Here is a 15,247-nt window from a genome sequence, read left to right on the forward strand (position 1 = left end):
GGAGAGCTAGAGAGCGTGTGAGCGAGGAGCTGGTGCTGCAGCGACCGCGCATGCAGCCAGTGGAGCTCCAATCTGCTGATTAATTCAACCTATTTCCAGTCGCGCTGCAGACTGAGGGAGGAAAGAGGAGGAGGCAGGCTGCACAGCAGCCAGGGAGGAGGGAGAGGGAGGGGGAGAGAGGGGGCTGAGAGGAGAAAGTTTGTAGATGCGCTGCCAGATGCCCAGAAGGTTGGCCTATTCCTCAGAGGAGGCCACTGTGGGGCGAGCAGAGGGGTGACGTGCAGCCAAGGGGTGGGCGGCAGGGAGGAACTGCTGGACACCGCTGCTGTTGTCAGGGCAACTGCAGGCATCAAGGCACACCTGGGCTTCTTCCCAGACTACCTTTCCTTGGCCCGTTACTGGGGACGGGTAGGAGCCCCATGTGCAGAGCCTGCCATCATGAGGGCTCCCCGAAATCACCGAGACTCCCGGCGTGGAGCCAAGCCAACAACAGCTCTCCACAGTCAGAGCTGCGGGAAGCAGGGGAGAGGGCCTTGCGGGTTATTAATAGCAGCACATCCTGCAGGAGAGGGAAGGACCGAGAAGTCTGAAGCAGTAGCTTCCAGGAGGGCAGAGCAGGGGCCCGGGGGCGAGCGGAAGAGGGAAGAGCCAGCCCCAGAGGAAGGGCCTCGGGGAGTCCAACACCTGGGACCCAACACCTGCCCACAGCGGGTGCTGGGACCCCAGCAGGCTGTCCAATGCCGGCAGCTGATGAGCGCGGGGCATTCAGTCACACCTGCCGAGTGCTGCTGGGGCTGGGAGGAGGGCAGTGACCTGGGGCTCCCTCCCCGAGCAGCAGCGGAGCCTGAATATCTCTCCGCCCAAGCTGGACACACAGGAAGCTGTCAGCACTTCCCGGGTAAAGCAGGGCCAAAGGCCCTGGGACTGTATGGGAAACTTCTCTGCCCATGTCCAGGCTGCCCCTAGGATGGGGCTGCACAACCCAAGGGAGAGGAAGCCGCCTAACGGTCCAATGACCGCGGGGCGTGGCCTGAGCCCGAGCCTGTTTCTCCAGGGCCGAGGTTCCTAGAGGACACACATCATCTCGAGTTGCAGGGAAGGGAAGGTTCCAGCCAGCCGCTCCCCTCCCCCTTCTCTAGGCCAGCTCCCTGAGGGGCCCCTCCAAACCCAGGGCTGAGTGGGAAAGAAAAGGAGGGGCCCGCAGTCCAGAGGTTAAGGGCAGGAAGTCTCCTGAGGCAAGCCCGGGGGGAGGCAGGATCAGCTTTCGAGCAGCTTCTGGCCACTGCCTAGGAGTCCGCTGCAGCCTTTGCAAACTGCAAGGAGAGAGAGTCCTGACTCTCCCCTGCTCCTGGGTCGTGCTCCCCTTTAGCTCTACAAGGCTCGGCTCCCTGGGAACCACAACTAAGCAAACACTCTCCCCCCTGTGTGAGGCCCTGGAAAGACAGCTCAGAGGGTCCTCCGGCCCGTGTTCTGTGGGAACCCCTTCCTGCACCGCAAGGGCAGCTCTGCATCTAAGAAGCAGACACCAGGCCGCTGCTGCTACAGCACGTCCACTATGGGCTGGAGGACAGGAGGCGGGGGTGGGGGAGGCTCCTAAGGGGACCCTGAGGACAATCGGTCACAAAGAGAAGGGGGACAGGGTGCAGAAAACCAACCAGCAACAGCCAGACCGATCCTGGGCGCTAGCAGGGATGACAGGCCCCCTTCCCATTATCGGCTCTCCCTCTCCCACTCCTCCAAGAAGCCTGTCAGAGGCCACAGGGATGATCTCGAGAGGCCCAGTTATACAACTCGCAAGGGGCCTCAGGGAGAAAGCCCAAGGGGTTCTATTAGTTGCTTGTGCTATCAATTGCTCAATGGGCTCCAAGCCTCTCTAAGCCAGGGGCCACCTCCCCAGTGCCTAGAGTTCCACCGACCCAAAGGCAGTATTCCATAGGTGTGGCCGGGATGCTGCTTTTTAGTTCAGCCCTCAGCTATCCAGAAAGAGAAAGAGGAGAATGAAGAGAAATCCTCCAGGAAAATGGCCCCTGAGAACTAGCCAGCCTGTGCCCTCGAGTGTTCTTCCTCAGGCTTGACAGAGAAGCCAGCCCCTGGGTCACAGGGCCCTGCTCCCCAGTTCACTAGCAACAGGCTGGAACCGGAGCACAGTGCTGCCCTCTGTTTGGCGGGCAGTCAGCCTTGCCCAGGCAGGACATCGGGGGCACATCATCATAGCCTCGGGGCGGTGGGGTGCTCCCTGAAACTGAGCAGCGCACACCCCTTGCAACTGCATGCAGCAGCCTCGCACCCAGGCCAGAGGGGAGGCCAGCGTGCACTCCCTGTGTGCCAAGCGCGGCTGGGCCATCCCTGCAGAGCAGCCAAGCAGCTGTGAACAGGAGGCTGAACAAACCTGCCTCAAGCTCAGGTCCACCAGCGTGTTCCACAGCTGGTGCAGAGGCACGTGACGCCTGGAGCTGACCAAGGCAGCCCGCAGCCAGGCATCCCCCGCGGCCACAGCTCCCTCTCCGGACTTCCCAAGATCTCCTTGGCAGGAAGATCACTATCCATAAGTTCAAGGGAATAAATATTTGCCAAGCCCTTGCTACTATTCCAGGAACTACGCTAAGAGCCAGGGACAGGCAGATTATTCAATGCAGTGAGCAAGCATGATGGATTTATTGAGAGAAGGTGATGCTTACACTGAGTCTTGAAGAAAGAATAGTAGGAGTTTGCCCAGGAAACAAGGTGGGGAGCATTTTAGGGTCACTGCTTAAGTGCGGAGTGTGTGCCCAAGGCAGGGGAGGCTGGGAACGCTGGGCCGATGGCCACAGGCGGGGCCCCGGCGGGCTCTGCCCACCACACTGAGAGCAGCGGCAGGTGGCAGAAAGCCACTGACAACTTTCAAGCGCGGTGACAGAAGGTCAGAGCTGCGTTTTGAGTAGCTTCCTCTGACAGCCGAGTAGAGGAAGGAGTCCGAGACAGAGGGACCTGCTGGAAGTGTGGCGGAGTCCAGGCAGGGGACAAAAGGACCTCCTCCAGGGCAGCCTTCGTCCAGGAGCGGGAAACTGATGACAAATGGACCTGGTGCGAAGCCGGTGCCCCTGGCCCCCGCCGCTCACCTGCACTGACTGCGCAGCTGTGTCTGCAGTCTGACCAGGGAGCTTTTCTCTAACCACAGAGACGGTGCCCAACAGCACTCAGCAGGGCCCGGCAGGTTGGGACAGAGCCCTAGCGAAGAGCAAACAAACAAAATTGCACGCCCCTGGGCAAGAAGTGAGAGTGGCCCGGAGCCAAGCCAGATCAGAACCTGCTCCCTCGCAGCCATGTCACCTGGTCCATCTCTGTCCCCAGCTGGCTCCCCGCGGCTCTGCTTTCCAGCTGAGCATAGCACCCTCTCCACTGAACACACTCACACACCCCAGGCCCCAGAGCCCCGCCTCTCTCTCACTTTTGGTTTAAAGGCCCCGGATGAGGACCTCCCAGGCAAACACAAGTAGGGAGACTCCAACAGAAACATAGACAACGCCCACAAGGGAACCGAACGTGGCCTACCGCACGCTTCTCCTTCAGGTCCATGCGCCCGGAGTGCTGCAGGCATGCCCAGGTGAGTGTGGTCACCCCCGAAAGGAAGGCTCCGCCCCAACATGTACAAACCCCAGCGACTCTGTCACAGTCACAGCATCTGTGGGTGGAAGAGGGAAGGAGAAAGAAATCACATCAGGCCAGGCTGCTGGAGCAGGTGGCTATTGGGAAACACAACACTACCAGCTACATGACAGAGCAGCGGACGGAGAGGTGGTGCCACTGCTCACAGGGGCCTGGCCAGCCCTGTCCTAGAGCACAGCTTCCCCCCGGCCATCGGCGAGGGTGCTGGGGGAGGGGGTGCCAGCTTCTCATCTTTTAACCCTCATTTTCGGAGGCATATATGTTTCCTCCCATCTGTACACTTTCACTAGCTGACTCAGGCAGGAAAAGCCTTGGCTTATTAGCTTTTTAGAAAGTGAAGGTGCCGAAACCGGTTTGGCTCAGTGGATAGAGCGTCGGCCTATGGACTGGAGGGTCCCTGGTTCGATTCCGGTCAAGGGCATGTACCTAGGTTGCGGGCACATCCCCAGTGGGAGATGTGCAGGAGGCAGCTGATCGATGTTTCTCTCTCATCGATGTTTCTAGCTCTCTATCTCTCTCCCTTCCTCTCTCTGTAAAAAATCAATAAAATATATTTTAAAAAAAGAAAGTGAAGGTAAGCTTTATGGTAAACGGGAATCTAGATACACCTGGGATCAGCAGGAGGTTGGGGGGGGGTGCAGTGGAGGTGACAGAAAGCAGACGTGCTCACCCCGTGGCTGCCCCCAGGAGCCCGGCATCCATCTATTCCCACGGGCTGGGAAACGCACACCACCCGTGCCAACGCATCCATGCCCGTGGACAGCCGGGCCCCTCGTGTGGTTTGCTGATAGGGCAGTGCCTCCAGGCACCTGGGCAGACGTCCACCAGGACATGCGATCCAGTCAGACTACAATCCCCACGCGACCCCTGACCCTCACCCGCCCATCCTGCAGCCAACGCACTTTCATGATCTCAGACCAGGGTGTGTTTGGGTAGAGTGCCACTGAGTCATCTGCTCTGGTGCCAGGTGCTGCTCCTGGAGAAAGCGCGAACCTGCTGACTAAACCAGTTCTTCCCGGGGCCGGCAGCAAAGCCTCGTTAGGAAGAGCTAGTCAGAAGCCCGGAGAATGATCCAGAAAAGTGCTGTCTAGAAACAAAAAAAGCTGTGTCCATAGGAGCCCAGCCAGGAGGCCCAGGCTCCACTGCCACCAACTCCTCTCTGAAGTCCCATCCAAACCTCACCAGGCGGCATCAGTGCCGATGTCACCGGCCTGCACTGCCAAGTCTCTGCCCACCCCTGCCTCTCCCGCCAGGGCTTTCAGAGCTGAGCAAGCCCCACGGTCAGAGGCAGCCAGCGGCGCTGGGAGCAGCCTCGCCATACACTGGCATTGGGTCTTGACATCAGGCTGCGATGGGATCCTGAGAGGCCGAATCCACTTCTCCCCAAGGCCACACAGACTCAGGCCGCCCGGGCCCTGTTTACAAGTACAGCTGAAGGTCCCCATGACACCCCATCCCAGCAGGGGCTGGATGAGGTAGTTGCCACACAGGGAAAGGCACCGGATGGGAATTGTGCGTAGCTCCTGCCAACAATGAACAAGGGAAATAACTCCGCGGCCAGCTGGAACCACAGAGGTCCAGCGAGGGCAGCCAGGAGCCGGCCATTTCTCTGAGAGTCTCTGTTTTCCCATCACTCCATACATGGGGTTCTGGGAGAGAGCTGTCCTCAACTGTCTGATCTGAAACCCGTAGCCGTGTCCTTAAAGGGCCAGTTCAGTGCCTGGCCCACTGCGCTGAGGGGGAGGGAGCACAAAGCCAAATACCCCTGGGTTCAAATCCTGACTCCAATATGTATCAAATGCTAACTGACCTCAGCAAATGACTTGTCTCTCTGAGCCCCAATGACCTTGTTCATAGAATGGAAACCATAATACCTATTTCACAGAGGTGCAGCAAGAATTATGTAAAATATTACATGCAGAGGATCTAGAATAGTATTTGATATATGGTAGGTATTTTTTTAATGTTTTTATTGATTTTAGAAACATTGATGTGAGAGAGAAACATCGACCTGCTGCCTCCTACACTCACCCCCTCACCCTAACCACACCCTGACTGGGATGGAACCCATAACCTGGGTATATGCCCTGACCTGGAATTGAAATGGTGACCTTTTGGTGTGGGAGATGATGCTCAAAAAACTGAGCCACACCGGCCAGGGCCATAGTAGGTCTTAATACATAGTGGTCATTACTGTTATCAACAAACAAGAAATATGATCAAACTACTGCTGAGGTGAAAAATGAGGACTCAAAAGTAAGGAGAAGAAAAAGAAAAGGCATGAAGATTGTAATCAAATAAGTAAAACTGTATTTGCAGAAGACTAGGTTGTATGTACAAAAAATCTTAAGGAATACACAAATAAGATATCAGAACAAATAAACATGCAAGGTTGCAGAATACAAGGTCAAAATACAAACATAAATTAAATGTTGATAGGCTATTATGAAATATAGAATAAAAATGTAAATATCACAATAGTACAAAAAACATGAAATACTTAATGACTTTAACAAAAATACATATAAGACCTGTTTACTGGCCGAAACCGGTTTGCCTCAGTGGATAGAGTGTCGGCCTGCGGACTGAAAGGTCCCAGGTTCGATTCCGGTCAAGGGCATGTACCTGGGTTGCGGGCACATCCCCGGTGGGGGATGTGCAGGAGGTGGCTGATCGATGTTTCTCTCTCATCGATGTTTCTAACTCTCTATCTCTCTCCCTTCCTCTCTGTAAAAAATAAAAAAATAAAATAAAAAAAAGACCTGTTTACTGATGAGATAAATTAAAGAAGGCCTAAATAAATGGAGAGATATACCATGTTCATGGATTGGAAGATTCAGTATTAAGATGTCAACTATCCCCCAAATTACCTATGGATTCAATACGATCTCAAAGTCTCAGCTGACATTTTTGTAGAAATTGACAAGCTGATTCTAAAATTTATATGGAAAGGTAAATGATTTTTGTCTTCTCTTTTCCAAAACAACTTTGAAAAAGAAAAACAAAGGACTTACACTGCGTGATTTTAAGACTAATTTAAAACTACAGAAATCAAGACCTATGGCATTGGTGTAAGGAGAGACATACGGCTCAATGGGACAGAGAAGAAAGTCCAGAAATAGACCCACGCATATGAAAAAGCTTGACCCACACCTCATACCACACACAAAAATAAACTCAAAATAGATCACATGTCTAAATGTAAAAACTAAAACTATATAACTTCTAGAAGAAAATATGGGGGGGGGATCTTGGGATAAGCAGAGATTTCTTAGAACACAAAAAAACATGATTCATAAAAGAAAATACTGCATATATTTAAAAAGTGTAAGGAATGATCATGTTTTCAGAGAATATTAGATGTGGTCCCTTCCCTCAAGGGATTTACATAATATAGCCAGTTTTGGGCTATTGTGAAAAATGATAACAAAAATTCAAGTTGGCATTAAAATACTAAATGAGAATTGCAAATAAGTGCTGCAGGGTATCTGGGAGAAAGAGATCACTGGGGGGTGGGGGAGCCAGGGATCGCTCCCAAAAGAAGCAAGGCCTGAACTCTGCCCTTAAGAAAGTTTGAGTGAGAAGAGAGATAGCAACCCAAGCAAGAACCAACAAAGGCACCAAAGAAACGCAGGAGTCTTTTTGAAAGATGCTGGTTAGAGTGGAAGGCAGCAAACAAGCCATGAAAATAAATGGCTGGATGCTTCCTGCGGCTAAACTCAGAAACTAGCATAAAAAAGAACTGAATGGGGGCCCAAGGTTCAGGTTGAAGGTGAGGTAAGGGGTGGACTGTCCTTCTTAGCCCTTCTAATATCATCTTCATTAGCTGAGCTTGCATTCTAGCCACGCCCAACATACCAAAACCACAATTTGGTGGACTTGTTTTCATCCAAATGCTGTGCCCAAGGAGTACTAATGGATGGATTGATGTTCTGCCGGGGGAAGGTTTTTGTTTTTATTGATTTTAGGAAAAGAGGAAAGGAGAGGGAGAGAAACATCAATATAGATCAGCTGGTGGCCTCTTGGTGCATGGTTTGACACTCAACCACTGAGCCACACCTGCTGGGCATGGGGGGATGTTTTTTGGGGGGGAGGCGAGGGAAGGATTTTAATAACAAGCCTCAGTGTTCTAAGTTGGTGGCGTCCTAGTCAATAATTTGATCAATGACTTGAGTGAGGAAACAGATGGTATGCTAATCAAATCCTTGGATGGCATAAACCTGGAAAGTAGACTAAAGTCAGAATCCAAAAAGATCTCAACAGGCTGAAATAATGGGCCAAATCTCATAGGTTCAATTTAACTATAATCATTTCAATATGAAGTCCTGCATTTAGGTTCAAAAGCCATTGTGTAAGACTACTATAAAAGCAAATTTCAATACAAGTGGCATGGCTGTCCAAATTTCATTCGCAGTTAGGCCTCGTTAACAGATGCGCCATGTCCCTGGAAAGAGAGGCTAAGTCTGATTTCTGTACCTATCCGTACCAAAATGCTCACATCTGGAATATTTTGTTCATTTTACGCACACACTTTAAGAAGGACACTGACAAAACTGGAATGCTGCCAACAGCCGCAGTCAGATGGGAGAAATTATGGCATGAGAAATGGGGGGAAGAATTGAAGATGCTTAGATAGGACACCAAACCCCTCGGGTGAGTGTGATGGCTGCGGGGAGGAAGAAGGGCCAGGCTTACTCAGGCAGGCTCTTAAAACAGGGACTAGGTCAGCTCGGGGAAGAGACAAGAAGGCAGTTTGGGACTCGATATGAGCTATATGCTTTACATAATTAGAACTGTATTTTTTTTTAATAGAAATAGGCTGCCCTAAGAGGCAATGAGTTCCCTATCACTGCAGAGATCTAAGCAGAGGCTGGAAAATTATGAAGATAAGAAATACATCAGATAGCAAATAAGAGAAGACTTTAGAAAAAAACAAAACACTGCTTCTTAAAATGTTTTTATTGATTTTTGTAGAGAGAGAGGAAGGGAGAGAAAGAGAGAGAAACATCGATTGGTTGCCTCCTGTATGCATCCTAACCAGGGAGCAAACCAAAACCCGAGCATGTGCTGCAACCTGGGCATGTGCCCTGCCCAGCAACCTTTGACCATCCAGTGCATGGGATGACATTCAACCAACTGAGCTACACCGGCCAGGGTGAGAAAGAGATAAATTTTTATGGTCTTTTCTGACCCTGAGAGATTAGAAACTAAGAAATCCTGTGGCTTCAGCATATGAAAAGATGCTCCGTGTTAACTTTAGGATGTTTTATGATCTATTTAAAGACACCTTTGAGTCTCTCTCCAGTATGCACCTTTTCCAAGTGTTTCCCACTGTTCTTCTGTCCTACTAAGGGAGACTTCTGCTGTGAGTCTCTTTTTCAAGAGGATCCTGAAATTAAGGAAACTGGATTCATCTGATTACTCGGTCACTTTTGGCCTTAGGAGCTAGCAAAACCCAAAGCCATCCGTGAGAGACGTGCTCAGGCTGATGCAGGCCTCGTGCGAGTCTAAATCTGGCCCTTCCCCTACTCACCATGCCATGTGACCGACTGTTTACTACTGTCTCGGCAAAGCTTATTATTCCACCAACCCCTGATTATCAACCAAACCACACAATGTGGCTGGCAGGTCCATTCGGAAGAAAAGCGTTCCTGCCTTTAGTTCACCTGTGCTATTGTCAACAACTCTGGGTCTCCTGGGAAACCGGGATTCAAACAATATCTTTAAAGGAGCCTATCTTTTTAAGTAAAGAAAACCACTGTCCCGGAAACAACACAGACACGATAACAAGATTAAAAAAATACATTGACATGCTAATGGTTATAGAATTGTACTCCTGAAACCTATATAATTTCATTAACCAATGTCACCCCAACAAAGTCAATAAAAAAGAAAAAAAATATATTGACACACATCTACCAGCGGAGAAATGCCGTCCATGACCTAGAACCTTCTCATCTGAACGCCAGGAAAGGGTTTAGAGCAGCGGTTCTCAACCTTCCTAATGCCTCGACCCTTTAATACAGTTCCTCATGTTGTGGTGACCCCCAATTTCATTGTTACAAATTGAACATAATTAAAGCATAGTGATTAATCACAAAAACAGTGTGTAATTATAGATGTGTTTTCCGATGGTCTTAGGCGACCCCTGTGAAAGGGTCGTTCGACCCCCAAAGGGGTCTCGACCCACAGGTTGAGAACCGCTGGTTTAGAGTCTCTGTGTCTTCCTGGCTCCAGCTGCCAAATGAGGTTCAATGAAGCCTCGGGTGTACGTGATATTTACATTAGCACTCCTCCCTCTCCCTATAGAAATTGTCCCCCAAGCCCAGCATTAAGGAAAGAGCATGGCAGGGGTGGGCGTGGGGGGAACCAAGGATTGCCACCTTCATTTCTCATTAGTCCTGAAGGGGTTAAGCTTTCCAAAAGGCTGATTCTCAACACTTGGAGCTGGCTCTCCCTAGCAGCTTCTCAAAATAGAAATGTGAAGGGCTTTCTGTTTTCTTGCGTCTCAAGGCCCAGCCCTGGCTCTCCCGTCTAATCTTCTGATGTCGGGTCACCACAAACAAGGGGCAGGGTGCGGGTAGGGGTTCAAGGACAGTTAACTCTCAATTATTTGGCAGCTGATTATCAAGGGGGTGGTTTGTACTCCACCTCCCTGGTCAATGCACTTCTCCATGGTATCCAACTACAAATAGTTTTCCTTTCTGTAGTTCTTTTTTATTTTATTTTTTAAAGATTTTTAATTGATTTTTAGTGAGAGAGGAAGGGAGAGAAACACAGATGAGAAACATAGATCGGCTGCCTCTTGCACGCCCCCTACCGGGGACGGAGCCCACAACCTGGACATGGGCACTGACCGGGAATTGAACCTTTCTGTGCATGGGATGATGCCCAACCCACTGGGCCACACCAGCCAGGGCTCCTTTCTGTAGTTCTGACAAAAAGAACCAGCGAGCAAGGCAGCTAACGCTAACATGGCAGCTAAAATAAGACTTGCAGAGCATTGGGGAGTATACGCTACCCCCAGTGACAGGCTTACTGACAGCCTACGTTCTGATGCGTTCTGGTCTTCACTGTGATTTTCAACATGTTTTAATTCACGGATCCCTTTTATTTGATTCTTTTGTGCCATTGTTGTTTTCTTTTTCAAAGAAATGTAAACGGCCTCGTTGGAATACGAACCCAGTGATCTTTCTTTCCTCAGGGGTTCGCAACCTTCCTAGGCACGTGCCCCTCAAGAACATCGCCAATGACGCCACGGTGGCTCACGGAAATGGAGGAAGAGGCTACTTGGCCCTGACTCTGCCCCTCCCTGCCTTCCCTGAGAATTATGGTAATCACTGATGGCCCAAAACAGAAGAGAAACCACAAGAAATATTTATACAAGAAATCCGCCAATGAACTACCTACCTGTTGGCTCTTTAACATTAATGACTGCAAACATGTATTAAAAACCTAGTAAGTGCCAGACCCCAGGCTGGAGATCCCTTACATACCATCTCATTTAATGCTCCTAACTACCCTGCCAAAGGCCCAGAGAAGTTAGGGAGCTTGAGTTCCTCGGTTCACGCCTGGCTCTAGTAGATAAACAACTCAAGGATCTGGACTTAGCTCACCCCGTGCTGTGGGTGAGCCTGGCCCTGCCTCTGCCTCTTCCAACCGTTCATCTCCACATCGGTAAAATAAAAACGTTGAAACTCCCCTCTTCTCAGAGTTCAAAGCTCACAGATAAGATGCATAGAAGACTCCACACTGATCTCCATAGCAATTGCCCATGTTTTTGGTGACATCTATAATAATAAAAGAGTAATATGACAGCCGAATGACCTTCTGGATGACCTTCCAGACATACCCAGAGTTGCAAGGGCCTCTAGTACTAAATAAATCATTGCTTAATCATAGCACATGAAATATACATGTGTTGAAAACAAAAAAACCTCGCCTCTCCTCACTTCCATCCTCTGAGAGTGCTCAGGCATAACTGAGCTGTGCCACGAAAGCTGAGTGTCCTGGATAAAACACGAGCACACTACCCTCTCCTCCAATACGCAAACCCCCATCCCAGGAGGGGAGCAGATCCAGTGCAGAGCTCCCTCCCTTCTTCCCCCAAGAGCCGAACGAAAACTCCCGAGAGAGTGGGAGTAGCATCACGTGACCGCGTCAATGAACACGCTGGAGCCAGCCTGTTACACACCAAGGGAAGGAGAGCAGGGTTCCCCTCGGATCTGACCGGGGGCTCCGGGCAGAGGGGCTCACCCCGTGGCACCCGAGGGCCTGACTGTAAGAACCGGACTGGAGGGGTGTGTGGCAGAGGAAGGAGAACACAGCGCCGAAATCAGTTTAGACTCGCAGTGGTTCTCCACCTTCTGGCCCTTGAATTACAGTTCCTCATGTTGTGACCCGACCATCAAATTATTTTCGTTGCTACTTCATAACTGTCATGTTGCTACTGTTATGAATCGTCATGTAAATATCTGATATGCAGGATGGTCTTAGGCGACCCCTGTGAAAGGGTCGTTCGACCGCCAAAGGGGTCGCGACCCACAGGTTGAGAACCGCTGGTTTAGAGGATGCCAAGGATTGTGGTCCTCTGGTTGTTTCGAAGGAGTCTTTAAACGAGTCTGGAAAAGTAGAAAGAAAAGAAAAAAGCAGAGAAAAAAAAGCAGGGCATGCTTCAAATTGCAACGTCGCTGCTCGGGGCAGAGAAGCCCATCCGTAGGGAGGGGACCCAGGGGCGCAGCCAGCAGCAGGGCCGGGCGGCAGCTGTGGGCGCGCGCAGGGGAGACAGCAGTCCGTGTTGGGGTCGCGGTGGGGCGGGGGGCGAGGCCGGGGACTCGCAGGGGCCAATACACACACGAGACGTCCGCGCTGAAAGCCCTCTGGACCAGGGCCCAGCGACAAGCCGACAAGCCGGGGGCAGGGTCTCTTTGTTGGCGGGAGGTTCAGATTGGACGCGGGACACTCAATGGGCCCAGCCAGGGCCGAGGGCAAGCGTGAGCAGCCGAGGGAAGGAAGCGACCAGGAGCTGGAGGCAAGAGCCAGTCCCCGGACACCCCCTCGGAAGGGATTCCCCCAGGCCCTTCCCTGGGTGCAGACCCCAGACTCCAATAGCCTGGGCCAAGAATACAGAGGACGCGGAAGGCGGCGCCCACGCCCCCTTGCTCCCTGGCTTCGGGCCTCGGGCCTTCTGGTACTTACCCGGGCCCGGGGGTCTGTCCTCCTCGCCTGCGTCCACTCCACTCCCCTCCCTGCCCCCTCCTCACTTCGCGTCCCCTCCTCCAAGGGCCGCAGCCATGTCTGTTACTGGCAACTCTAAGGGGGCTTGGCTCCCTTCTCCGGCAACGGAGACGCCATTCGCCAGCTAAAGTCCTGGGCGCCCATTGGTCAGAATTAGAGATGGGCGGGCATTCTTGGCTTCTCATTGGTTGCGCGGCACGCCAGGCTGTAGCTGCAACCGCCCCTTTGGGAGCCTGGCGGAACTAAGTGCCGAGGGATGCCGGCGGGAGATCAGGCGCCACTGTGCATCTTTGGGCGTATCACCGAGGCGTTCACTGGTTCAGAGGCCCTGACCAGAGGCGAGGGCACAGCTTCCGCCTCCGTTGGTATGCCCTCGGAATTATTCCCTGCCCCCAGCCCGCCTTAGTTTTTGTCTTTTTTAAATAAGGCCTTTGGAGAGGGCCCCAGTCTCCTACTTCTAAGCTTCCTTCTGGTTGCTGGGAACAAATGCCTAGAGACACTCTGCTCAGAGACCTTGGAGAGAGTCCCTAAGGGACTAATACTGCGTCCAAACTAAAGCTGGCGAATCGAAGGTAATACTGCCGTTCTCCCCTCAAAAGGGAAAAAGCAAGTTGAATTTTTTTTTCCTAGATAATTAGAGAAATTGCCTAGGAGACCTCTCCTGGGAAAACAAAGCAAGCCTGTGTCAGTATTTACTTCTGTTTTCCCAGAGATCCAAGTCTGAAGATTTGTTTGTTTTGTGTGGTTTTTTTTTTTTTAATCTGTTTATAAAATTGGAAGAAGGTCATGTGGCTCTGAGAAATTAGAGCCCTTTCCCCCTCAGTGAATTTAATTATGTAGTTAAAAACCTCTCTTCTCAGCTGGACAAGAAGGTGCCATTTGAGTACCTACTCTTGTATATTTGAACTCTTTTAGCTGTTGCCTAAAACACTGGTAGAATCGTGTCACTGTCCTGCACGCAAAAATCCTCTGCAGTTTGTTTCTGCAAAAGGCAAAGTCCATACCTCTCTGTCATTTAAAGTCCTCCTAAATCAACTCAGACTTCGCTGCAGGTTTAACTCCCCACAGGCTAAACTATCCTGCAGCCACATAGATTCACCACCATCCCCTAAATCAGTGATTTTCAACCTTTTTCATCTCATGGCAGATAAACTAATTACTACAATTCTGTGGCACACCAAAAAAAGATATTTTTGCCAATTTGACCAACAACAACAACAAAAATAGGCATAATTTTGATTCATTCACACCAGATGGCTATTGTGTTGGCTGTTGTCATTTTTTTACTTGACAATCTAAGGAGAAAAAGGTCGGTGCCCTGACTAAATAGTCAGATATTGCATTTTTAAAAATATGTTTTTATTGATTTCAGATAGGAATGGAGATGAAAGAAAGATAGAAACATCAATGATGCAGAGAATCATTGATCAGCTGCCTCCTGCATGCCCCCTACTGGAGACTGAGCCTGCAACCAAGGGCATGTGCCCTGACTGGAACCGAACCATGACTTCCGGGTTCACAGGTAGACACTCAACCACTGAGCCACAACGGCGGGTCAGGTATTGCATGTTTTAAAAATTCTTGTGGCACACCAGCTGAAAAGTGCTGTCCTAAATGCATCTGGGACCCTCCCACTTCCGTTCCTTTGCCCAGGAGGTTCCCTGTGCTTTGAAGGTTCTTTCCTACTTAACCGATGGTCATTGGCACCAATTCAACACCAATAAGAATCCCCAATTTGGGGTGTGGTAAAGAAGGAAACGTTATTCAGGCAAAACAGCTCAATTGTGATCCAGCAAGGCTGTGAGGCAGCCCTGGGCCAGGCCCCTCGCTGGCTGGACAGCTCTGCTGTGCTCCTCTGCCCCCCTTTGCTGTGGAGGGTTCCCTGCTGGCCTGTGCTGTTCTGCTCTGCTCTGGAGACATCTTTGGTGTCTCAGTTCAGCCAGAGAAAAGCACCTTTATTCTTCCATGGAAAGGGAAAGTGCACTCCCAGAGCAAGAGGGGAACTGACTTATGTAGATGGTCCCTGATTGGCCCATCCTCATGCAAATGAGGACTCCAGATTCTCACAGTTTGATGGATCCAAAAGGCACTATCCTGATTGGTTGGAATAGAGCTGCTCTGATTGGTCAGTGAAGAGGTTGCTAGAGCTGTAGCTGCACAGCTCTGATTGGATGGGGAAAGCCCAGTCCTAATATTTGAAGTAGGATTCCAGGAACTCCTTTTTAGAGGTGGCTCAGATGGCAGAAACAAAGTGCACATATATGCAAAACCCATGGACACAGACAATTGGTGGTGAAGGCCTGGGGTTGAGAGGCATGGGGGAAGCCTAAAATGGGTCTGTGGGGGGAAAAGGGCACATATGTTA

General features: G+C 50.8%; 1 long non-coding RNA gene across 2 annotated transcripts; it reads right to left on the bottom strand.

Moving 5' to 3' along the window:
- Positions 1–6: 6 nt before the first annotated feature.
- LOC102754524 lies at positions 7–12,971 on the bottom strand. 2 transcript variants are annotated; one of them, XR_435618.2, is made up of 3 exons: positions 12,844–12,971; positions 3,532–3,661; positions 7–1,313 (listed from the first exon to the last, which is right to left on the bottom strand). It is a non-coding gene; the product is annotated as an uncharacterized LOC102754524 (long non-coding RNA). The 2 variants fall into 2 exon arrangements; XR_001513681.1 differs by lacking the exon at positions 7–1,313 and adding an exon at positions 2,640–3,207.
- Positions 12,972–15,247: the final 2,276 nt, after the last annotated feature.

This window comes from Myotis davidii, unplaced genomic scaffold, assembly GCF_000327345.1.
Source record: "Myotis davidii unplaced genomic scaffold, ASM32734v1 scaffold539, whole genome shotgun sequence".
Classification (NCBI taxonomy): Eukaryota; Metazoa; Chordata; class Mammalia; order Chiroptera; family Vespertilionidae; genus Myotis; species Myotis davidii.